Here is a 25,305-nt window from a genome sequence, read left to right on the forward strand (position 1 = left end):
ATGGCTCCCAGAGTACCCTCTTGTCCACTGTCTACTCAACACACAATCCTGTGAGGTAGGAAACCCAGGTCAGGGTTACCGTCCCATTTTTCAGATGAGGACATTGGGGCCTCATATGGAGGTGGTGGGGGGAGGGGCTTGGAAGAGAAAAGCTTTGTCCCTGGCACTGGGTACCCGTGCCCAGTTCCCGCCACCCTCTTCTCTCCCCAGCTTCACGTCAACTGCTCAGAACCAGCACTAGCTGGTCTCTAGCCCTGCTGTGGGTCCAGCCCTGACCATGCTGAGCACTCTGGACCCGTTCTCCCAGGCCCCATCCCCAGGCCCCAGGGCACTAGATGGGAAATCAGGGTTACCCAGGGAGGACTGTTGTGGGACGGGGGTGCACTGCCAAAACCTGCCCCCAGTCTGCCCAGCCTGAGAAGCAGGGGGCCCTGATTCTGGTCCCCTTCGATCCCTCCCCAACACAGCCTCAGCTTCCTGCTCTGAAAGATGAAGGAAAGGGCTTCTGCAACAAGGTGAGACCCCACCCCTCCATCCTCTGTGTCTCAGTCACAGCCAGTGCATCACCCTTTGTGACTTGTTGCCCATGAAGCTGCCAGGACCTGTGATTGGGTCTGGGGATGTGTCAGCTGGGCCCGTGTGTCGTAGCGAGGTGTCCAAGAAGAAATGACAGCAGCCCTTCAGCTCTCCAGGACAAGCAGAGGTCCGGGCCCCAGCCACATTGCAAAGCCTTCTCCCCAAGGCTGAGGAGTGGGGGCAATGGGGAAGAGGAGACCCATCCAGTGCCAAGCCCCCAGGGGGAACTAGAAAATGTCCAAAGGTTGATTGACACTTTACAAGAATCAAACACTTTGCTCGTGGCACTCTGGGCTGCAGCCAGATTATTGCCTTATAAATGAGTAAGAAGCACGTTGACTGATTCATGACCAGGAGGAATCCAGCCAGAGACAAGTTAACAGGTGATTACAATGCAACCCAGTAACTCTAATAGGTGCTGTGAGCGAAAAAGAAGCTCAGAGGGCTTGCTGAGCAAGTTACTAGCTCTGCCCAGAGGCAAGGAGACAGCCAGGAAGACTTCCTGGAAGAGAGGACAACTCAGCTAATAACCATTGGGGGCACTTGGACTGCGATTCTCCTGATGGAAGATGGTGATTTACAGTACCCTGGGGTGGGTCAGCTGTGTGGAGGAGAGAGGGGCTGGGGCAGTGGAGGTGGGGGGCGGGATACAGGGCTGGGGGCAAGCTCCAGATTGCCTCAAAGCTAAGGGTTTTATCTTGAAAATACGTTTTCAGATTACTTATCACACTCATGAGTAGACAGACACATGGGACAGAAAGGCAAGCCCAGAAACACACGCTAAAACACACTGGAGTTTAGCGTACGATAGAGGTGGCCTCTTAAATCAGGACGGTAAAGATGAGAGTTTTAATAAATGGTGTCAGCACAACCGGGAAACCATCTGGAGAGCAATAAAGTTGGATCTGTTCCTTACTAGAACACCAGGAGAAACTCCAAGTGGATCCAAGATTTTGATGTAGGAATTAAAACCATAAGAGAATCAGAGGAAAACATGAATGAATCCCTTTATAACTGTGGCACAGGGAAAGTCTTCTAACGACTCGAAACGCAAAAGCCAGAAAAGAAAATATGACGAGTTAAATAATAATAATAACAAATTCTACATAAGAATAATAAATAATAATAATAACAAATTCTACATAAGCAAAGTCAAAGACAAACAGGGAGAAAATATTTGCAACTCACATCATAGCCAAGGGGCTAATCTTCCAGATATGTAATCCGGAAAACAAGAAGAAAAAGACCAACAATCAGATAGACAAGTGGGCAGATTTGAACAGAGCATTCAAAGGAAAAGAAATATAAGTGGCCCTTAAACATATGAAAAGATACCCCGCCTCATTCACGTGAAAATAAATATGGATTAAAACTACACCAGGATGCCATTTCTTACCTATCAGATAGGCAAAAATCCAAAAATAGGACAAAACAGCCTGTTGGTAAAGCTGTCATGTTGGGAAATAGACACTGTCATGTGTTGCTGGTAGGAATGCAAAATGGTACAACCCCGATGAGAGATGATTTAGTCATTTCTTGTCAATGTTACAGATGCTCTTACCCTGTGACCCAACAATCCCACTTCTGGGAATTTGCTCAGCGGACACCATGAACACATGAGAAAGGAGGTAGGTGCAAGCATATTGGTGGCAGCCGTGGGTAGCAGCAAAAAGCTGGCAACAACCCAAGTGTCTATGGAAAAGGACTAGTGAAATAAACAATGGTACATCCACACAGTGGAATCCTATGCAGCTATTGGAGAAGGAGGGGGAGGGGGAGGAAGGGGAGGCGGAAGAGGAAGAAGGGGGAGGAGAAGACAGCTCTATATGTTCTCATATGCAATCTCCAGTATATATTGTTGGAGTAGAACAGCATATATGGAAGCAAATACATGCTGCTTGATGCATTTACGTAAAGAATTACTGAAGGACACACAAGAAAGTGAGTGTTTCTCTAGGGAGCAGCGGGATGGGTGGGCTGGGACATGGGTGGAAAGGGAGCTTCTGATGGATGCTTTCTCATGTGGATTTCAAACCATGTGATTGTATTACACATTCAAACTTTGACAATGATGTTAAAGTAAATAACTTGCCAGGTAAGCAAACATCGATGTTTACAGGTATTTGTTTGGCCCTAAGACCTAGGCCCATAGGAATCTGTCCCTCAATTTGGGTAAAGAGCTGTAGGCAGTGGGGAGCCACTGAGGGTTCGGAGCAGGGCAGACACACGTGGGCAAGAAAGCCCACAGCCCCTCGACCAGGGCTCAGAGCCAGTGGACATCTGCAGGGCAAGGGCACCTGTGTCTGGGGCACTGGGGGCAGCTCTGGATCAAGGCGGAACCTCCACCGGCCAAGCCGCCACACCCCTCAATCTCAATGTCCAATTTCCCTGGAGGCAGCTTAGCACACAGCTCCTGGCTTCTCTGCAGGCTTCTTTCTACTAAGGAGGATCCCCTGATTTGGGGAGAGAGCAGCCACCTCAGTGGCTCAAATAAGCCCATGAGAGCCAGGTTCTGAGCCCAGGGTCCAGGGACTTGGCTGGCAGGACCCAGGGCCCTCAGCCAATATGAGAGCAGGTGGCCAGGGAAGAAGCTCTGGCGCTCAGTGGGGACCTGATGGGTCTCACTTCTTCCTCTCTTTCAAAATGAAGATTTCCTTCTCTCCTCAGACAAGGGATAGGTGGGGAAGAAGGGATTCCTAGATGGCTCTCCACACCCCCTCCTTCAGGAAGCCTTCCTGGGTCCATCAGAATGGTGGGACACCTCTTCGGACCCTTTCTGCTGGGCGGGCTGCAACCTGCCCAGGGCTGGGACCCTTGATCCTGATGGCATATACCAGGAGCCTCCCCGTCAGCACTGGCATCTTGGTCCCCCAACCTGGAGCACACAGCCCTCCCTGCCCCGGCCCCAGCATGGTTGGGGCTCTGCTGTCCATATAAACACACCAGCAGGAACACCTTGCAAACTTTAAAGGGTTGTGCGCCAGTAACGTCTCTCTGGGGTGGAGGGGGAAGGAGAGCAGGAGGCTGTCTGACTTGGTTCCCGACCATGGGCCTGGGTTTTACTGCCCACACTAAATGCCATGTTTGCTTGCACCCCACCCGGCGGCTTGTACACACCTGTACACGGAAGGTTGTAATTTTTCTGCATGAATCACAGGTAAGATCACACCCAATTTACTGGCACTCTGCTCCTTAGGGCGAGCTGTCTGGGCAGTCGCCTTTTTCTTCTAATTATGTTGTTTTTTACTGCTCTTTTAACTATAACAGAAACACCCAAAGAGGCAGGGTCTGGAGGGCAATTAATGACACGAAAAAGGCCACATAAAGCCACCAGATTTGGGGCCCGTAGGAAGCTCTGCGTCTGAACAAGGCACTGTCCATCTAGTTGGGTGTGAAGAGGTTGTGTGGGGTAGTGGCTAGTGCGTGTGCTCTGGCATCCCGCAGGCTCTGGCACAAACCCGCTGTGTGACCCCAGACAAGTCACTTCACCTCTCTGAGCCTCCATCTCCTTTTCTGTATAATGACATTGTTGGGGGGAGACTGTGCTGCCGATGGAGTGAAATGCCTGCTACTTAGTAGACATTCCACCAATGCTGAGTCCTCCTCAGGCCCTGCTACACTTAGTGCAGTTTTACAGACATGTTTCTTCACCCTGTGCACACAGTAGGTGCACAGAGCAGCAGAAAGAGCCAGGGGCTTCGGAGTCCGTTTTTCATCCATTCCATAAATACTAACCAAACACCTCGATGTGCTATGGGCCGGGGATCTGGTGACCAAATCCCTGCCCTCAAGGGGCTCACAGTCCGGCCAGAGAGGAGACCCAGAGCAGTAACAGGTGACACAGGGCAGGTGGCAAGTACCACCATCAAGGGAAGTCCAAGGGGTACCCCTCCCTTTCCAGAGCAGGCATAGGACCAGTTTGATGGTGCAGAAAGGGTGATGCGTGCCTGACTCTGTGTCCTGGAGGAAGAGTGGCGGGAAGCGGGGAAAGGAGGAGAGCCGTGTCTCAGGCAGGAGAACAAGCTGTGCAAAGGTCCAGAGGTGAGACACAGCCTGGAGGAGTTCTGAGAACAGCTGCAGCGTGGACAGGAGGACATGATACAGAGAGAACAGCATGTGCCAGAGCCCTGAGGCAGCCCTGCAGCTACAGGGAGGGATGGAGCATGGGAGAAGGGCCATGACGAGGAGTTTGGGTTTCGTTTTGTGTGCAGTGGGAAGACTTCAACAAGAGCTGAAGCAGAGTGGGGTTAGGGGGATGATCTTTGATCTAATTTTGGATTTTAAAAGATCTCTGGGAAACAAAAAGATCACTCTGGCTAAGTGGAGACTGATCACTGGGGAACTCCTAGGAGGCTCCTAGCTCTGTCTGGGAGACAGATGATGGTGGCCTGGACCAGAGAGATGGCAACAGAGAAGACGAGGTGTCGACGCATTGAAACAGGCCTCTGTGTTGAGCCGAGGTCTGGGGTCAGCAGCCCCCTGGCAGCCCCACTCTCACCACCAGTCCCTTTGCTGGGCAGCAGGGCCAAAGTGCCATTTCACATTCAGCCAGCACCTGCTGTGAGAGCCTTCCTGTCCCCCAGCCTAGCATCCTCTTGGCCACGGGGTCCCCTCCTGCGGAGGCACCCACAGGTCTTAACATACCATGTCCACATTAACCCTGGGAGTTACGTGCTCTTGGAGTCTCTAATACCAATAGGGAAACTGAAGTTCAGAGAGGAGAAGGCATTCACTCAACATCACACAGCAAGTGGAACCCAGAACGGACTGGCCCACTGCCCCAGGCTGGGTCCCTAACTGGAGCCCACCTCTTCCTCTGAGCCAGGAGGCTGAAGGGAGGTGCTGGCAGAAAGCTACCCTGGTGCTCTTGACGAACGGGGCAGGACCGACAGCCCGAGCCAGGCTGGGTCCACGCAGCCTGAAGATGGCAGCACTTTCACCTCCAGACTGCCGGGGCCTCAGCCCAGGGACACCAGGCTCCCAGGATAGTCATTCTCACTAAGGTGTGAATGACTGACAGCTCTAGCCCTTTCCTGAAAGGCAGAGAGCACACCGGGTCATACATTGGGTTCCAGAAGCAGGAGAAATGAGAAGGCACTAAAGATAAAAACTTTGAACCTCCCTCCGTCCCCAGCTGTACGCTCTAGGCAGCTGTAACCCCTTGGGGCTCAGTTATTAGCTGCAAACTCTTCCACTTAATTCCCCAAATCAACAACAGATGTAGGAACTCAGCCTCTTGTCCACCCCTCGCTAATGCTGGGGTCCCCTCCACCGTTGGTGGCCGTCCCTCCCCTGGCTTGGACGCCACCAGTGACAGGGCCTTATGCTTATCAAGGGAGTTTATGTTATTTGACAACAGCTACCAGAAAGTTCCTTTGAGAGGTTGGATCCTGGACCACTTGCCCCCTCATTAGCAGTCCTTTTGGTTAAAGTATGGTCTCCCGAAGGCCACTGAGGGGTGAAGGTGTGGGACACTGTGTAGTGGGGACACCGGCCTCAGAGACCAGAGTCAGATTCAGGACGAGGCCTCAGGATGTCACCTCTCTGAGCCGCACTCTGAGCAAAGCAGAGCTCGTATGACTGGCTCATGTGGGTCCTCCCAGGACCGCCCCCCATGCAGAGCACACACGGGTTCCCCCCCACACCCCTCGCAGTGACTATGGGACTCTGGGATAAAGGGCGAAGTAAGTCAGAGAAAGCCAAATACCATATGATATCACTCATATGTGGAATCTAATTTTTAAAAAAGGATGCAAAAGAGGATGTGGTATATATATACAATGGAGTATTACTCAGCCACAAAAAAGAATGAAATAATGCCATTTGCAGCAACATAGATGGACCTAGAGGTCATCATACTAAGAGAAGTAAGTCAGGCACAGAAAGACAAATATCATAGGGTGTCATTCATATGTGGAATCTAATTTAAAAATGATACAAATGAACTTATTTACAAAACAGAAACAGACTTACAGATACCAAAAACAAACTTATGGTTACCGAAGTGTGTATATGGGGTTAACATATACACACTACGATGTATAAGATAGATAAACAACAAGGACCTACTGGATAGCATGGGGAACTCTACTCAATACTCTGTGATAAACGATCTGAGAAAAGAATCTGAAAAGAGATGAATATATGTATACGTATAACTGAATCACTTTGCTGTACACCTGAAACTAACACAACATTGCAAATCAACTATACTCCACTACAATTTGTTAAAATAAATAAATAAAAATTTTTTAAAATTTAGGGACTTCCCTGGTGGTCCAGTGGTTAAGACTCCGTGCTTCCACTGCAGGGGGCACGGGTTCGATCCCTCGTCAGGAGTTAAGATCCCACATTCCCGGCGGTGTGGCCAAAATAAATAAATAATAAAATAAAATAAAATAAATTAAATTAAGGAAAAAAAGTTTTAAAGGGACAAGAGAGGCCAGCCTCTCCTCCTCCTCCAGGGGGCCCCCACCTCCCCGTAGATCTGTACCCACATTCCTCCAAGGCCCTGTTCTCCTGCGTACTGCAGGCCCCAGCCCCATCCTCCCCCATCCTCCCACCCACCTAGGCCTCGGCGGCCAGCCGCCTCCATCCTGGCCCCCTCCCTCCCTGCAAAAGGCTGCAAATGCTTCTGAGGGCTGGAACATCTGGCTAATGACGGGGAAAGTGCTGAGACGACAGGTTATTTCAACACTGTCATCATCCGTTGGGTATTTCAACACTCAGTGCTTGTGCAAGAGACATAATGGGACCTGTCATAAACTCACGCCGTCTCAAAGCTCGGGCACGTCGCGGCGGGGCCGCCGGGGATTTGTTGGGATTCCGAGATAGGCGCTGTCTTGGGTCCTGCGGCCTCCTTCGGGTTATTTTGGCTCCACCACAGAAGGCCCCGGAGAGAAATCTCAAGGTGTCAGAGAAAACCCAGAGCAATTACCTCTTGGGGTAATTAGATGGTGGCAGAGATAGATCGCCCACCTTCCTGCCTTCCCACCTTCCCTCCTGCCTGCCAGGGACAGGGAGAGGCAGAGGGAGAGGGAGGACCAGCCTGTCCCATCCCACTGGGCCTCCCCCACTTCACCCAGCCCCCTGCGGGGAGGAGGCCGCAGATGACCTCATGGAAGCAACAGCTGTGAATCACCGCCCTGACCACGTTCCCACTTCCCTGGGGGTGGGCAGGCATGTGGGTCCTCAGAGGTACGGCTCAACGCCCGCAGCTGACCCCCTTGCCATCACGGCGGCGTCTCCAAAGAGCCGCGGGGAGGCTCCCGGACCCCACCGGCCTCTGCAGCAGATCAGAGTCACAACTCGGAATCCTTGATCTGGCTCAGCCCCCATCCAAGATTTCATGTGAACCCCAACCCCTCCGCCTTTAGGAAGCCAAGTGGAGGATGGAGGAGGCATAGTGTCAGCTGTAGCAGGGAGGTGAGGCCCAGGGGAGGGGAACTGCCAACCAACAGAGACACCTGCACGGGGAGTAATGCAGAGCCCTCCACCCCAACTTCCCAGCTCTCATGGGGCGAATCAGAGGCACTGCCCCCAGCTGGCAAAGGGGAGAGATGAGTGGGCAGAGACCGCCCCCCAAAGCCAAGTGGAGCCATGCTGAGCTCGACCAGGGTGAGAACCAGCCCCCACCATCCTCCTGAGCCTCCATCCCCATGCCCACCCCGCCCCCAACACACACATCTCCAAAGTGCTCCAGGAGAGGGTCTGGGTGGGTTGCTGGCAGGACGTCGCAGAGGACAGAAAGGGAGCCAAGGGGTCCCACCCCTGGAGAGGAGGGGCAGGAGGTGCAGGAAGAGGACGCCCCGGAGAGGGAAGAGTGTGGAGAAAGACTCGGGATCTGGGACACGTTGCAGGCCGGGGGGGAGCACGCAGACCCAGCCAAGGCCGGGGCCTCTGGTCGGGGAGGCCCAGGGGCGAGGATTCCTTTGAGAGGGCACCGGGGAGCCACAGAAGGTCTTCGACCACGGGGGTTCCAAGTGCACCAAGGTGCTTTGAGCCCTTTCTTAGGCTCCATCTGGCAGCAAAAAAGAGGGTGACGGGTTCCGGGGGAAAGTAGAGGAAGGCAGAGAGCATGACCAGGAAGCTGGACAATAGCCAGATGGGGACAAGGGCCAGGATGAGGGGGTGGAGGAGAAGCAGAGGGGGGTGTGGGCCGGAGGACATTTGGGAGTGGACCCCCTGGATCGGGTTCCACGCTGGGAGGGCTGGGACCAGGAGGGGGCCCTCCCCAGAAATGGGCCACAGAGGTGGGGAGGGGTTCACAGGGGACTTTGGGGGTCTTTGTGGAAATCGGCCCCCAGAGGACCCCAGCTGGTGCCGTGCCCCTCCACCAGCAGTGATGCTGATTCTCTGCTTTGATCAGAACTTTGGAGACAGTAGACACTCCCCGAGGGACACATCAACCAAGGAAATGGTTCTATAAGGTTCTTGGCTGCTACTCCAGGACCCAAACCCCTTCCTTCCCCCAAGTCTTCTCTCCCCGGATCCCATCTCCTGGCCCACCTCCTCTTCCTGCGGATTCCCCTCCATTGGCCTCTCAAGGGCTTCGTTCAAGGTCCCCTGTAGGTTCACCAGAGCAGCCTTCCCCAGCCTGCCAGCCCCCTCAGCTGGCTCTACAGAGACCTCCACACGGCCCACGCCTGCCCCTCCACTGCTCAGCCCGCACCTCGGGCCCCACCTGCTACCCGGGCTCCCCCTGCAGCCTCCTCGGGGCCAAGTCCCCATAGGAAGTGTCGCCACCTTGACCTCAACCAGCCACTGGCTGTCCTGGGGCAGGGACGTGTCAGCAGAACTGTCACATCCCCTCTGCCAGAGGCTGTTTCCCAAGTATTGTCTTTACAATGGTGGTATTGTATCACCACCTCCAGACAGGCAAAGGCTGGGTAGGGGGACGGTTTCCTCTGACTGGCGTCTGGGTCAAGTTGATACTCACACCTGTCCTGTGTGGCAGGGGCTGTCATCATCCCATTTTATAGATGAGGGACACGCCTCTCCCATGTGGCAGGGCCCTGTCCAGTCAACCCTGGCCTCCAATGCCTGGGATACCCTTGACCACGATGAAGTAGCCTCGAAGTGGATGTGACCCGGCCTTGGGGGTGGCAGTCCCAGCTCTGCCCCTGATTTTTGGGCCATCATCTTGGGGAGTTATTTACCATCACGGGGTTTCTGCTTCCTCCCATGCAAAAGGATGTAGCGGCCTCCATTTCTCTGGTCATGGCGTCAGGGCATGGCATCAGGGCATGGTGAAGAAAGGCCTCTGAGTACAGGCTGGCCGCTGGGGTTTCAGCTCTCTCTCTTAAAGCTGGGCTCCCTCGCTGTTCTGGGCCTTGCTTTCTCATCTGTAAATGGGGTATAATAACATCTCTCTCATACATAGCCCAGGGCAGGTGCACGGGGGGGCGGGTACTGTGTGATGTTTTCAGCGGGATGGTCAAGGTCCCATCTGGTTCTAGAACCATCTATTGTCCCTTAACAGACCACCTCCCCCAGGGACAGCTCAGCACCTCTGAGGCTGAACCACCAACCCCTCACCAAAAACAGGCCCGTGATCTCAGTAAAGCCACAGCGGCAAAACCAGAAATGAGCCCTTTCCCCAGGAGCCCTTAGAGAGCTGCCAGAGGCAAATCCAGGGGTCTCTGGGGGAGGTGGGCTCGACACCCCTGAGGCTGGGCAACAACTCAGGAGGCACCACAAGCCCCTGCCCACCCAGTGGGGGGAGAGCAGCTGAATCTCTCTCTCTCTCTCCCGCTCATCCCCTCCGGATACCCCCGCCCCCGTGGATGCCTGCACCCAGGAGCTCTTCTTTGCACTTGACACGTCCCTCCCTCCCAGTGTAAGCACATTCAAGGGACTTGAGACTGACTCACACAATTACCAAATACAAAGGGAGGCAAATGCACTAGGTACTCAGGATGCGGAGCAGAGAAGGGGGAACCAGCCCCACACCAGGGCTGGGACAGTGGCGGACAGGAATGGCCACATCCCCTCCTCCTGGCTCAGTGCCAGCCTCTGGGGTCAGAAGTCCCTGCTCCCCACCCTCCAGGAGACACTCTCAGCCCATGGAGGGGCAGCACCCCGGGGGGAGGAGAGGCCCCCAGCCCTGTCCAAATGGGGCCGGCAGGGCGGCCGTGGGGTGGTGGGAGACCCAGAAGGGCGCCCAGTCTGCCCTGATCCCCGGGGCGCCGGAGCGGCCTGGCTGCCTGGCCTCCTGCTGGCAGAGGGGCAGCAAAGACGTTGGCAGCCCAGGCCCCGAGCCTCCCATTGTCGCCTCCCCCACTGCTCTGCCGGATGGCACCATCTCCTAATGCATCTGCCTGTTTACATTCCCCCAACGAAAAGCAGCTTTGTTTATGGAAAAGAGCTATTTTAGTTCCACATTTTCTCTCTCCACTCCTCCAGCTCGCAGGCAGAGTGGTTGCTGCTCCCTTGGGGAGCTGAGACGGTGACGGAGCCCATCTCCTCCTCCTTGGGGAAGATGCCTCAGTCTCCCTCAGGTGGAGACCCAGGACAGGGGACCAGGGCACAGGGCTGTCTCCTCCCACGAGGTCTCTAGGAAAAGGACAAATGGCCCACACAAGTCAGACAAGTCTCGCCCAGGGGCAGGAAGACAGCGGTCCCCATGAGCCGGTAACTCAGGACACCACCCCCTCAGTGCACCCCACCCGCCCTGGGCTCATCAACCATGTCCTTCTCCTCCCCCTGCCAGGTGAGTAATAGTATCCCCATTATACAGATGAGAAACTGAGGCTCCCAGAGGTGAAGTGGCCTCTCCAACATCACAAAGCTCGAGATACCCAAGGGCTTGGCTCCAGATCTTGTGTCTGTTCCCCACCGTGCCGCCCTGGGATGGGAAGAGATGCACCTATGTAAGGGGGGGGGGGGGGGGAGTCGGGTGGGACTCCATGGTCATAGTCATTTCTGTAAATAGCCATGGCAAACATTTCATTCCAGGCTCCAGAAACAGGGAACAAAGCGTGAGCGGGAATAATCAAGTTCAACAACAGAGGTGCTTCTCCAGAGGGAAGCTGCTGTTTTCCAGATGGGAACCCCAAAGATCAGAAGGGGTAGGAGGAAACAAGCCATCCATCCATCCCTCCAAGAAATAACAAGAGGCGGGTTCCCTATGCCCAATGCACCTGCCTTCCCAGGCAGGAGAAAAAGGGGTCCTGGGTGACAGCAGAAGGGTCCACAAAATGCTCACCGTGGTCTCGTGTAGGATGCCTCTCCCACCCTCCCTTCCTCTGTGGCCCTGATCCCTTCCTCCATGCAATTTGTGATTTCTGGTGCACATATGTTCCCTGGATTGCCAAGGCAGGTCAACAGCTGTCACCATGACAACAAAGAAAAAGAAAAAGAAAGGTTGATGGAGGTGGGACACAAGAGCTGTCATTGATGATTGGCCAAATGGATGAAGGAGCAAAAGGACACATGAAAGAAGAGGAAGCAGATGGCCCACGACAGGCCTTTGGGTTGGGCCATAAGGTCAGGTCATGCCAGACAGCGGGGCTCCCTCACCAGCCAGAGCCTCGTCCTATATGTCAAAGGGTACCTATTCATCATTCCTTTGCCTGCCCAATGCCACTAAATGTATCTCCTATGTTTGCAGAATACCCCACCTTATGAGTTTCCAACTTCTTTCACAAAAGCCAGCCTGCCACCTTCCAGCCTCCCTTGCAGCTAGGGCTTAATCGTGTGACCTGGGCTCTGCCAATCACAAATCTACCAGACTCAGATGGGAGGGGGTGACCCAGGAAGCAGATTCCCTGTGGAATCCATTCTACCTGGGGAGAGGTGGACTCCCTTGTCCAGTTTCCGGGGACAGTGCTGTGACTGGTGTGGGAGCCCATCAGGGGGCTTGCCCTGGGTATGCCCATCTGCAGTGGGATCCTGGTTCTGGTACTCTGGCTTTCTGGAGAGTCTGGGCTATGGGGTATCCTTGAATAAATTCCTTGTGTGCCTTACCCAGCTGGAGTTGGTTTCTGTGTCTGAAATTCTAGACTCTGGGGTGTTCATCTCCCAGTGATGGAGTAAATGCCCCAGGAAGCCTCATGCAGGCTGGGCTCTGTGTGGGGCAGCAGGCTGGGGCAGGAGGGAGCAGAGGTCAGCAGGCTGGGTCCTCCCTGGCCTGTGAGAGGCGCACCCACTAAAGCGGGACCAAGACAAGTGTCTGAGCAGGGGCTGCCTTGAGATCCCGAGGCCACCCCATGGCTATGCGGCGTGGCTCTGCCCGCCATGCCTCTGCTCCTCCCCCCCAACCTCCACTAACTCCTTCTCTCATCCTTTAAGACTCAGCTTCTCATGATCTCTCTCAGGAAGCTTCCAGGCCCATCCCTTTGGGGTTAGGTGCCTCCACGGTGCTGCCAGGTCACATCGGCCAGCACCCTTCCACACTGCATGGTAACTGCCCATCGCCACGTCTATCTGTCTCCCTGCTAGATGGTGACTCCCTGGGGGCAGGGGTCATGTCTGGTCCACCCTGAGCAGTTGCACCAAGCACAGTCCTGGCACTTAGGAGACAATCAGGGAATGTTTGTTGAATGACTGAGTGAGAGTTAGTGAATGTGCTCGCCCTTGGGAGAAGCTGGCGGTCTCCAGGCTCCGTGACAGCAGCAGAGAGAAGCGCAGTTACAGGGTGGCCCTGGGGCTGGGCGGCCAAGCCCACCCCTGCCAGAACCCCCCTAGGCCAGGCTCGGCTGTGTCCATGCAAAGCGGGTGTATAGGGTGGGGTAACACCTGCTGTTCCATCTCCCATGGGTTTCTCAGCAAATCCAATGGAAAATAATTTCCCAGGAAATAAATCTGGAGCCACCGGCTGGCTTCAGGGCCCCCGTTCTCCCACACTGATCTGAATCTCGGCCATTTCAACCTCTCCGTTGGTTTGCCAGGGATAATTGTCAAGCAGATGTCCAGGCACAAGGCAGCAGTAGTGGTTCCCTGAGCAGCATTGAGTAGAAGTCAAGTGCATCCCTTTGGAATCACTCTTCCTCCCCCCGACATGCAGGCAGGGGAGGTTCCCCAGAAGTTCCTTGGAGGTAATCAGGCCACTGTACCCCACCAACCGGGCTGCAAGAGTCATAGTGTGAGGGGTCTCTGCTCCTCCAGGCGGTGGCCACTAGAGATTCACGCCCCAGTGTTGCAAGCTGGGGTCAGCAGGGTCATGCACCCTTGCAAGGCTGCGCCAGGATGATTCACAGCCACCCCGGCCCCTGGATGGTGGAGGAAGGTGAACTCATTTCCCAAGAGGTCTGCAGAGTCTTGGGTGGGGGCAAGACCGGTCACATCTCGGTTGCCCTTGACCTGGAACCCTGCTTCTACTGAACATCAGGTTGGGGATGGTCTCGGCTCAAGATGGCTCAGTCCTCCACCACCTCCATCCAGATGTAGAAATCCTTTTCCTTACTTTCCATCCCCAAACCCACTCACAGCAGGCATTTGTGTGGATAGAAGGTTTACTGATGGTTGGAGAGGCAGAGGCACGTGCTGTGCAATTACAGGAACCTACTGAAGTCCTTCCCCCTAGATGTGTCTCTGCTATCTCTGCCTGGCACCCCCTTCTCCTTCTTCCTCCTGCCCCTAAAATCCTGCCTCCTGTCAAAGCACAACAGCCCAAGCCCCTGGGGTCCTGTTTTCTAGAGAGTCTAATCAATTTTCTGAAACAGGAGGATTCACTTCTAAGGGGAATTTTGTACCAGTTCTCAAAACGATGGGTTTTTATCTCACTGCCCTGGTACCAGACTCATCTTCACAGAAGAAGCAGTTCCCAGCACCTCTTGCATCACGGGGACCCAGAACTGAATGGAACACAGATCCAGACGTCATGGGGCCCTGGGGTGGAGAAGCCCTCAGGAGACCACCTGGGCAGAGCAGACAGGTGATGCTGGGAGGAGGAGCCCAGGACACAGACCCAGGGAGGACGGATGAGGGACAGCTCCCTCTACTTGGAGGAGCCAGAAGGGCTTCACCGACAAGGTGATGGGAACGACAGCCTTGAACGGGCTTCACGAGGAGAGGAAGCAGCTGGGACAGAATCTGCCATCAATTCCTGTCTAAGATGAACTGCTCACTCTGCACTGTCAGAGTCAGATTTTGTGTCAGCCTTCTCCATCAGATTGGGAGCTCCTGGAAGGTGATCTCCCTTCCAGGGCCAAGTTCAATCAGTCTCAGCCCCAGGAGGAAGAAAGGGAGGAAGACAAGTAGGGGTGGGAGCTGCATAGCGTCCCGGGGCGCCCAAGGCCACAGGACCCCTGATGCTGCAGCAGAGACAAGAGGGGGAACTGGCTGGATTTGCATCCTCCACGTGGCAGTGGACGTGGTCACTTCACTGAAAGTAAACAGGGCAGGTGGCCAGCGGGTCCTTGGGCCACGCCTATGAAAGGCTTCTACATCAAGCACTTGTGACCCACCAACAATCTCATCACAAGCCCTCTGCACTGACAGGAGCCATGGGCTCACATCTGTCCAGCACTTTATGGTAGGAAGATGCTTTAATGCCCATGAGCTCAGTGGAATCAAGGTGTGGACCCTACAGGACTGAGGGAGAGGATGGACAGGAAACACAAGGTAAGCTCTAGGCTCCGCACTTTGTGAGATTATGAGTCAGGAGGGTCTTGGGTCCCTGCTGTCCCCCTGTTCCTGGAACTTGCAAAGCAGTGAGAGTGGGCAGTGTGGCAGTTAATTACAGGCTGCCCTGCCTTGCTCTCTAATGACCCTTTCAGGATTGGGAGGCTCCTCATCTGTACTGGATCCTCGAGGGCAGAGGATGTACTTCCTGAATCTTCTCTGGGCCCACCGCCGCCCCATTCCACACCCCCCTCAGTGCCAGCCCTGAAGCAGGTCCACAGCACACCTTCAAACCGAGCGGGGTCAGCCGCTTCCTCTGCACACTGGCTACTCATCAGACTCATCTGGGAGGTCTGCTAACATACTGTGCCTGGGCTCCGCCTCCAAGGAGACGGATTTAACTGGTCTGAGGTAGGGCCCAGGCATCAGTATTCTATTAATCTAAAATGATGATTCTAGTGTGCAGCAAGGGCTGAGAACGTTTGCTGTAGCATCTCCTGCCACAAATGCAGCAAATGCTCCTGGGAAATATGTCCCTGGGAGACTGGCTCTTGGTACTAAGTTTTGTTCCTTTTCTGATCTCATCCACCTCAAAAGCCTCCATTCTCCACTGCATCAGATGGTTCCTAAATCTCAACATCCAGTCCAGAGAGACTTTAGGCTCCAGAATATAACCCCACAGGGACAGATGCATACAGTACAGAGCTCCATCTGTACCAGGACTTTGGTGAAGGGCACCACCACCATACTGAACAGCAGTATCACTCACGTGCTTTAGGCTACCCATGATGGGAAACCAACTGGAACTAGTCCAGGCAATGGAAGGATTTGGCGTATCGTCTGTAGCTATGGGGTATGGGATATGGGTGGGTCCAAGGGGCATTTGGTTCTAAGACTCACTAACATCACTAAGGACCACATCCCTTCATGCTGAAATATGCTAGGGAAGGACTCTGATTGGCCTGGTCAAGTGTCTGCCCTCCACCAATTAGCTGAGGCCAGGGGCATGGGGTCATGTAGCACAGAAAGGGCTGCTAGGGCCCATTCTCATATAGAGACAAAGGGACTCTATTTAAGATGGTGGAGTAAAGCCACCGTATCTTTAGCAATCTTTTTTCCCCCAAAGACTAACCATTTATAGAGTTAGATGAATAATGACAATAACAGCAAAATCCAGAGAAGGCATTTTTTAAATTTACAATGTTGTGTTAGTTTCAAGTGTACAGCAAAGTGATTCAGTTACACATATATCTATTCTTTTTCAGATTCTTTTCCATTATAGGTTATTACAAGATACTGAGTATAGTTCCCTGTGCTATACAGTAGGTCCTTGTTGTTTTTCTATTTTATATATAGTAGTGTGTATGTGTTAATCCCAAACTTCTAATTTATCCCCCTACCCCGCCCCCACTATCCCCTTTGGTAACCATAAGTTTGTCTTCTACGTCTGTGAGTCTATTTCTTTTTTTTAACTTATGTAATTTATTTATTTATTTTTGGCTGTGTTGGGTCTTCGTTGCTGCACACTGGCTTTCTCTAGTTGCGGCGAGCAGGGGCTACTCTTCGTTGTGGTGCGCGGGCTTCCCATTGCAGTGGCTTCTCTTGTTGCAGAGCATGGGCTCTAGGAGCGGGGGCTTCAGTAGTTGTGGCATGCGGGCTTAGTTGCTCCACGGCATGTGGGATCTTCCTGGACCAGGGCTTGAACCCGTGTCCCCTGCATTGGCAGGCGGATTGTTAACCACTGCGCCACAAGGGAAGCCCCTATTTCTGTTTTGTAAATAAGTTCATTTGTATCATTTTTTTAGATTCCACATATAGTGATATCCTATGATATTTGTCTTTCTCTGTCTGAAGGAGAAGGTATTTTTGTTAACTGGGTGTATTAGTTAGAGATCTAGTAAGAAACAGATCTTGCACTAAAGGGGTAATTGAAGAAACTTAATAACGAGACTAATTACAAAGGTGAGAGCGAAGAGAATCAACAGAGATGGTGAGGCACCAAGGATTAACTGTTACACCCACCTCTCCAGGCATGAAAGGGCACGGGAGGCCAGCAAAAGCGGCAGCGTGGGAGAGGGTTGCCCAACTCATGGCTGCCTTAGTTGGATGAATGCAGCCACTGCCAATCTTGAAAGAGGAGGCACTGGAGGTTTACGTCCACCGATCTCTCGACCTGGTCCTCTAATCCCTCACTGGCTGAGCATATCTGGAAACCAGAGAGAGCCTAAGTGATGCAATCCATAGTGGAGCCTGTGCTCTGCAACGGGAGAGGCCACAACAGTGAGAGGCCTGCATACCGAAAAAAAAAAAAAAAAAAAAACCCAATTTTCAAATGGGCAAAGGAGCTGAATAGACATTCCTCCAAAATTTTTTTTTTTTACAAATGAACAATAAGCACATGAAAAGATGTTCAACATCATTAGTCATTAGGGAAATGAAAATCAAAGCCACAGTGAGATGTCACTTCATATCCCCTTGGATGGCTATAATAAAAAATAATAAAATAAACAGATAACAAGTGTCGGAGAAATTGGAACCCTCGTATGCTGCTGATAGGAATGTAAAATGATACAGCTGCTTTGGGAAACAGTCTAGCCTTTCCTCAAAGGTTAAATACAGAATTACCATATGACCCAGCAATTCCACTCCTAGGTATATACCCAAGAGAAATAAAAACATACGTCTATATAAAAACTTGTACACAAATGTTCACAGCATCATTATTAATTCCAAAAAGTGGAAACAATCCAATGCCCATCAAATGATAAATGAATAAATAAGATGTGGTCTATCCATACCATGGAATGTTTTTAGCAATAGAAAGAAAGAATGTACTGATACACGCTACAACATGGATAAATCTTGAAAACATGATGCTAAGTGAAAGAAGCCAACCACGAAGGACCACATACTGTATGATTCCATTTATGAAATGTCCAGAATAAGCACATTTATAGAGACAGAAAGTAGATTCGTAGTTACTGGGGGCTGAGGCCAGGGAGGGAACGGGGCGTGACTGCTAATAGGTACAGGGTTTCTTTTGGGGTGATGAAAATACTTAAAAATGGTGGTGATGGTTGCACAATTCCATGAATATACTAAAAACTGTTAATCTTACACCTTAAATGGGTGGATTGCATGGTATGTGAATTATATCTCAGTAAGGCTGTTATTTAAAACACACACACACACACACCAGCGACAACCCTCCGGGAGCCTCCTGGGAAAAGGAGGCCTCCACAGGTCCCCCCCCGTCCAGCCCCCCTAGTTCCTGTCTGCAACAGCCACTGTTTGCTTACAAAGGTTACTTGCTCCCAACAAGCCAAGCAGAAAAGCGGCATCCTCTCAGGCCGGGCAAACCCGGCAGCCACTGGACAGAGTTTCTCGTGATTCAGATCAGGGAGATGCACAGCTGCATTTTGAGCAGCTATCTCTATACTCCCCAGTGAAATATCCTGAGCCAGACTGTGGTTTTGTGACTTGAAGTCCAAGGTCATGAATCAACATCAGCTACTTATCAAGACCAAAGGCTGCGGTCACCGTGCCTGCAGGAGGAACAACTCATATTTCTCGGCGCCTTCATGCCAGAGTGCTGGGCCGCACCCTGGTGCCCACTGGGGGCCGTGCCCATGAACCTGCTGGACTAACCACACACTGGCCCGGACCATACCTTTCTCACAGCCGTCAGCCGTCACGGCTGTGCCACTCGGAGCCTGGCAGTCTGATTCCCCACTTGCCGGTTCAGTGACCCCTGGTGAGCGAGCTAGGCCGGGCCAGGCCGGCGCTGGGTTCTCTGGCTTTGGCTTTCTTGCTCTTGTGTACGTGATATTGTAAAACACAACACCGTGAGGGGTGGACGAACTAGGAAAAGGGGGTTAAAAATTACAGACTCCGGGCTTTCCTGGTGGCGCAGTGGTTGGGAGTCCGCCTGCCGATGCAGGGGACACAGGTTCATGCCCCGGTCCGGGAAGATCCCACATGCCGCGGAGTGGCTGGGCCCGTGAGCCATGGCCGCTGAGCCTGTGCGTCTGGAGCCTGTGCTCCGCAACGGGAGAAGCCGCAGCGTACCACAAAAAAAAAAGTACAGACTCCCGGCCATAAAATAAATAAGTCCTGGGGGTGGGATGTACAGCATGGGAACTATAGTTAATCAGACTATATTGTCTATTTGAAAGATGCTAAGAGAATAGATCTTAAAGGTTTTCATCACATCACAAGAAAAAAAAATTTTTGTAACTGTGTGGTGACGGATGTTAACTAGTCTTATCTGGTGATCATTTTGCAATATATACAAATGTCGAATTACTATGTTGTACACCTGAAACTAATCCGATGTTATAGGTCAATTATATCTAAAATAAACAAAAAACACAAGTCAAATCAGGGCCACTTCCTTTGGTTAAAGCCCTTCCCAAGATAAAGACAGGGCTCCTGAACCTGGCCTGATGTGTCTTCTCGGAGCACCGCCCACCCAAGGACTTGTCAGCTCACGGCCGTCACACTCCCGACCACACTGGCCTCACTTCAGCTCCTCCAAGTCCCCCTGTCCCCTCTCACCTCCAGCCCATGGACAACCTGGTTAGTTAGTTCACTCTGTCTTGAGACCCCTGCTAAAACTCACCCTTCAAGGAAGCCTTCCCTGATGCCCCAGGACTCTTGCCAGCACTGGTCAGCGTGTCGGCATCGCTGAGATTATTGAATTAATGTCTGCTCCCCCTTCAGGCTGTGTACCCCCTGAGGGCAGGGGTCTGTCTGCTTCACCCACACTGACACCCACCACAGCTGGCCCAGAGCCTGGCACACAGCAGCCGTTCAAAAAGCCTTGTAGATAGAACAAAAGAATGTTGTTCTGAAGTCTCCATGAAGCCCATTCTCGTGTTCATCTTCCTGAATTTTCCCATTCCTCCCAAACATAGATCAGATCACATCCCTTCCATGCCTAGAACCCTCCAAGGGCGTCTCACCATAACGATAATAAAATCCAAACTCCCTGCCTCGATGGACAGGGCCCTGCAGGGCCTGGGCCCCACATCTCTCTCTTATGTCATCGGGGGAAGGCCCTGGAGGGTGATAAGCCGAGAAAGGCTTTGCCTTCTGACCTGCCACTTTGACCTCTTTGTGCCCTTTGACCTCTCCAAGTTCATTTCCATCTCAACCTCGTGCCAAATCAATCAGAAAGGAGGGCCAGCACTGAGGACAAGCTCAAGAGTCACCTGTGCAGGGCCAGCACCCCTGTGGGACAGCAAGAGGTGGAGGGTGGGCACCGGCTGCCCCCGTGCAAAGGCACGTTTTATCCCTGACATGGTTTAGAATTGCCAGCATATGGTGATGATACAGAGCCGGCCAACTCTGAGTCAATTTTGTTATTGTTACTAAATTCTCGACAGATGATGCGCCCCTTACCGCCTGCACCCGGTGCCCCCCACTTAACACGACACTGCTCTGCAGGGCGATGTCCACTCTTCATTCCCCTCTCAGTCAAGTGTAGGAAGAGGGAGGCTGCAATCTCATGTTCACCCCTTAGGCGCTACCTGATATGGGATAAGGCAGACACAGGCATGAATTTTATGTCACCCCCACATGGCTGGGCAGGGCAGTCATTTCCTGCCAGGGAGGGGAGTGGGGACTCAGTGATGTGGTCAAACTGCAGGAATTCAAGCAGTGACAGGCTTTCTGGACTGGGGCTTGGGAAGGGCTATGCCATCTCCACAGGATCTGTCAGCTTCCTCCGTGATAAGCATGGGCATTCTGGATCCTTCTTCTGAGCCTCTGTAGAGGCTGGGAGGATGCTGGGAGATGGTGCTGTTGGAGGAGGAGGGGGGATAAGAGCAAAACAGGAAGAGCCTCTGAACATTCTTCCTGGCTGTTCCCTCTGCCATGCACTCCCCTCGTCCCTGACCTCTACACGTCTCACCCTGGTATCAGGGAGGCCGAGTTCTCTGCTCTTTTTGGATGAGTAAACTAGAGCAAAGTTATAGCCAATGGGCAGCCGACTGGTCAGACTCCAGGGGGAGGGGGTGTCTGTGCTGTTTCCCTTGTCCACTCCTCTGGGCTTTCCTAAGTCCCCCGACAATAGAGAGGGAATAAATGGCAGCAAGAAGCAGCAGGATCGGGGCCCTGCTCTCAGAAAGGATCAAACGAGTGCCTGCTTAATCATTAGTCGGGCAGTGGAAATCCTTGTGAACTGTAAAACTTCAACAGAAACACCAGGGAAGGAAACAGTGGCCAGGAAAACAGACTTCTGTTCCAGTTTCCGCGGGGGGAATTCAAGACAGGTTCGGCTGCTCACATCCAGCCCTTGTGAGGGGCGCACCATTGGCCCAGGCCTTAGCACCCACAGTTTGATTCATTCCGTCCTCACTCCAACCCTTGGGGGGAGGACTAATTATGCCCATTTTACAGATGAGGGAACTGAGTCTCAGAGAAAGGCAGTAACTTGTGTAAGGAAGCCAGGCCCTCTGCTTTCTAGCCCAGGGCTGTTTTCAGGGAAACACGAACTCTAACCTTCCCAGCCCACCCCCACTCCCCTCACTGGCTCCCTACACAAGCCCTCCCACCCACAATGTTCTCAGGGAGAAAGGATCTGATTGACATGTTTTAATTACTCAGACTGCTGTGTAAAGAACGGATGGCAGGTGGAGGGGCTGTACAATGTGCAGGCAATGGACGAGGGCAGAGGAGACGGGGTGGTGGCCATGGAGATGGTGACTAGTGGACGGGGTACATTTTGGAGCTGGAACCTACACAGAGGTGATTCCCAAGTTTCTGGCCTGAGCAACTTGGTGGAGGGTGATGATATTTCCTTTTTTTTTTTTTTTTTTTGGCCCTGCTCTGCGGATTGCAGGATCGTAGTTTCCCGACCAGGAATTGAACCCGGGCCAGGGCAGTGAAAGCGTGGAGTCCTAACCTAACCACTGGACCACCAGGGAACTCCCAGTGGTGATATTTCCTGAGAGGGGAAAGAGTAAGAGGTGAGTTTGGGACATGGGAAGTTGGGCACACCCTAGAGACAGCCAGGAGGAGGTGCTGGGGCCACAAGTTGTGTGGGTCTGGCTCAGGGGTGAGTGCCAGTGGGCGAGAGGATGAATGAATGACCGAAGGAGTCAGATGGGGGATGGATGAGCAAGTGGGCACTGTTGCTAGGGGTCTGAGCCTTGGAGTCACTCTTCAGAGGACCGAGGAGGGAAGACTCTCCGTGGAGGGGGACCTGGACAGCGCAGCCTCTCCTCCCACCTCCTGTCCCTCCTCCTCCAAGGTCAACAGCTCAGGGGCGCTGAGGACATTCTTGCAGTTTCAAGGAGAGCAGAGGCATCGGTGCGAGGAAGGAGGATGGAGGCAGCCTCCAGCGAGGAGGGGGAGGAGAAGAGAGGGGCACAGAGGTGTGGCCTGGAAACCCCTTCCTCAGTCTGTTTGCACAGCTGTCCAGGCCAAGCTGAGCAGAGTGAGTCACTGGCTGCCCTTCTCTCCCTCCACCTCCAGCGGAGGGCGACTTGCTGTAAGGTAGGGAACTCGGTGACCAAGCCCTGGCCCCGGGGACTCTCCTCCTCTCTCCGTCCTCCCCTGCTTCTCTGAGCCCCTCGAACAGCCCCCCTGCACCCACAACGCCCTCTCCTCCCTGCTTCCTCCCAGCCGCCTCCCCTGGCCCAGAGTCCTTTCCCCTCCTTTCTTTGGCTTTCCCACCTGTATGCGAGGCCTCCTCCGTTCTCCACACCCCCTCACCACAGCCTACATGACAGCACCCATCTCCAGTCCCTCCACCAGATGGTGAGAGGCTGAGGACACATCCTGGGCAGGCTTGGCATCTTTTCAACCTCTCACCCCACACACACTAGGTGCTGAATCAGTGTGTGGTGTGTTCAACTAAAAGCGCTTGATTCATATTTCTCAAGCTATGATTAAGATCTCTCTCTCCCTCCTCTCTCTCTCTGAGATGGTAGTGTCCAGGATTGGGGTGGAGGACTTCTTCTCCAGGAGACTTGCCCCAGCTCTGGATGGTTAAGGAATTTTTTTTCTCACCAGGTGCCAGGTCTGCAAAATGCACCACCCAGCCTATCTCCAGCCCCCAAGCCTTGCTGAACCATGGCGCTCCTGCATGGCAGGCTCCATGCTAGCCTCTTCACCTGCCTTATCTTGGTGATCCTGTCAACACCCCCAGGACTTGGGCACTCACCTCCCCATGCCGTGGTTTAGGGGATACCTTCAGAAGGGTCAGAGGATCAAGAATGTCAGTGACTTCCCAAGGATACTCAGCAACCTCGGAGTGACTTGTCTGGCCTCAGGGTCCCTGTTCCTGGTCACTTTGCCTCCACTTGCCACGTGGAGGGACCTGAGTAGCACCCAGAGAATCACGGGAGGAAATCACATGACAGTGACTCTGCTCCCCAGGCCCGCACCCTGGCAGGTGCACCGCAATCTCCCCTCTGTGACTCCCCCCAGACTAGCCTGAAAGCCAGAGGCATGGTGTCTCCAGCCTGGGACAGAGAGGTGCAACCCTCACATCGACACCAGCAACGGTTTACCCACTTGGCTTCCTGTTAGGTTTTTTTCTTCCTTCCCTACAGGGGTGTCTCTTATCTTAAACTTCTTAGGGGGTTTGTGCTGGCTGTTTACCATTTGGTGACAGTTGGTGCCAGAACCAGCCTCTTGGGACAAGCAAGGCGGAGCAAGGCAAGCCCCCTCAGTCACCTGCACGGCTGTGGGGTCCACACTGGATGGGACAAGCGGGCCCCATGCGGTCAAGGACCAAAGCCCCGTCCGGCTGCCCTGCTGTGTCAGGCTCTGTCTTCTGCCTGGGGTTGACTTAGGCAAGTGGAAGTGAGTTGGCCTGCCCTGAGCTCCTCCAGCTGCGGGGAGCAGTCAGGGAGCTGCAAATAAAAGAATCCACCAAATAGATAAGTTAGAGGCGGCTGGGTCTGCTGGGCCCAGGAGCTTGCTTTGGTCTGTGAATTAGGAGCTCTGGGTTCTTCGTGACCACGCAAAGTGAGAGAATCGGCTGCAGAAACTGGCCCTTCCTCAGCCTCCCGCTTCCTAGCACTCCTTGGGTCAAGACTTCCTGATGGGGACTTCCCTGGTGGTGCAGTGGTTAAGAATCCACCTGCCAATGCAGGGGACATGGGTTCGATCCCTGGTCTAGGAACGATCCCACATGCTGTGGAGCAACTGAGCCTGTGTGCCACAATTACTGAGCCCGCAAGCCATGACTACTGAAGTCCACATACCTAGAGCCCGTGCTCTGCAACAAGAGAAGCCACTGCAATGAGAAGCCTGCGCACTGCAACGAAGAGTAACCCCCACTCGCCACAACTAGAGAAAGCCCGCGTGCAGCAACGAAGACCCAACACGGCCATAAATAAATAAATAAATAAACAAACAAACAAATAAATAAAATAAAGCACATCAACTAAAAAAAAAAAAAAAAAAAAAGACTTCCTGATACCCAGCAGTGTGAGCTCTGTCTGACCCTGTGGCCCAGTTCTAATAAGTGTCTTCCATTCTCCTGGTGTCTCCAGGGTACAGCCCAGCCCCTAGCCCTGGGCTCCACATCACACTGGACCCCATCTTGTCTTCATCAATCTGCTCAGAAGCCTTGGCAGTCTGGGGCCACATCCACACCTGGCCATCCTCAACCCTCCCAGACACCAGAGCCCTTCTTCAGCCTCACTCAGCACTGCCAGGCTTCTCCCCCCTCTTCCTACCAGCTCCTGTCCCCAGACGCCCATTCACCCGTGATACATCCTAACCAAACATTACTCTGCCTCTCACCCTGGAAGAGTTAGGGTCTGGATTCCTGATCACCAATCATCTGTAGACCAGCCAGCTCCCAAGCACCCTGAATAGCCCTCTGGGCCTGTCCAGGGTCCATGTTCAAGGCTGACCCAGATCTCACTAATCCTTAACCTCTGTCCAATCCTCCCACCACGCAAGGAACAGGTGCAGTGAATGAACAGAGAGGTAGAACTGAGTTGGGTTCATTGGAAGAAATTCTGATACAGTAACCAGAGTCGGAGGCATGGTCTCAGGCTGGGTTGGCCAAACTCTAACCAGAGATGGAAAAGGAAATTTTCTCACCTGTTCCATAGAAACAGATTCCCACAGCCAGAAGGGGAAGCTAGACCCTTGGAGTCCTGATTTTAGTTCAGGTGCAACCAAAACTCAGGGAAATGG

Source organism: Mesoplodon densirostris, chromosome 16 (genome assembly GCF_025265405.1).
Source record: "Mesoplodon densirostris isolate mMesDen1 chromosome 16, mMesDen1 primary haplotype, whole genome shotgun sequence".
NCBI lineage: Eukaryota > Metazoa > Chordata > Mammalia > Artiodactyla > Ziphiidae > Mesoplodon > Mesoplodon densirostris.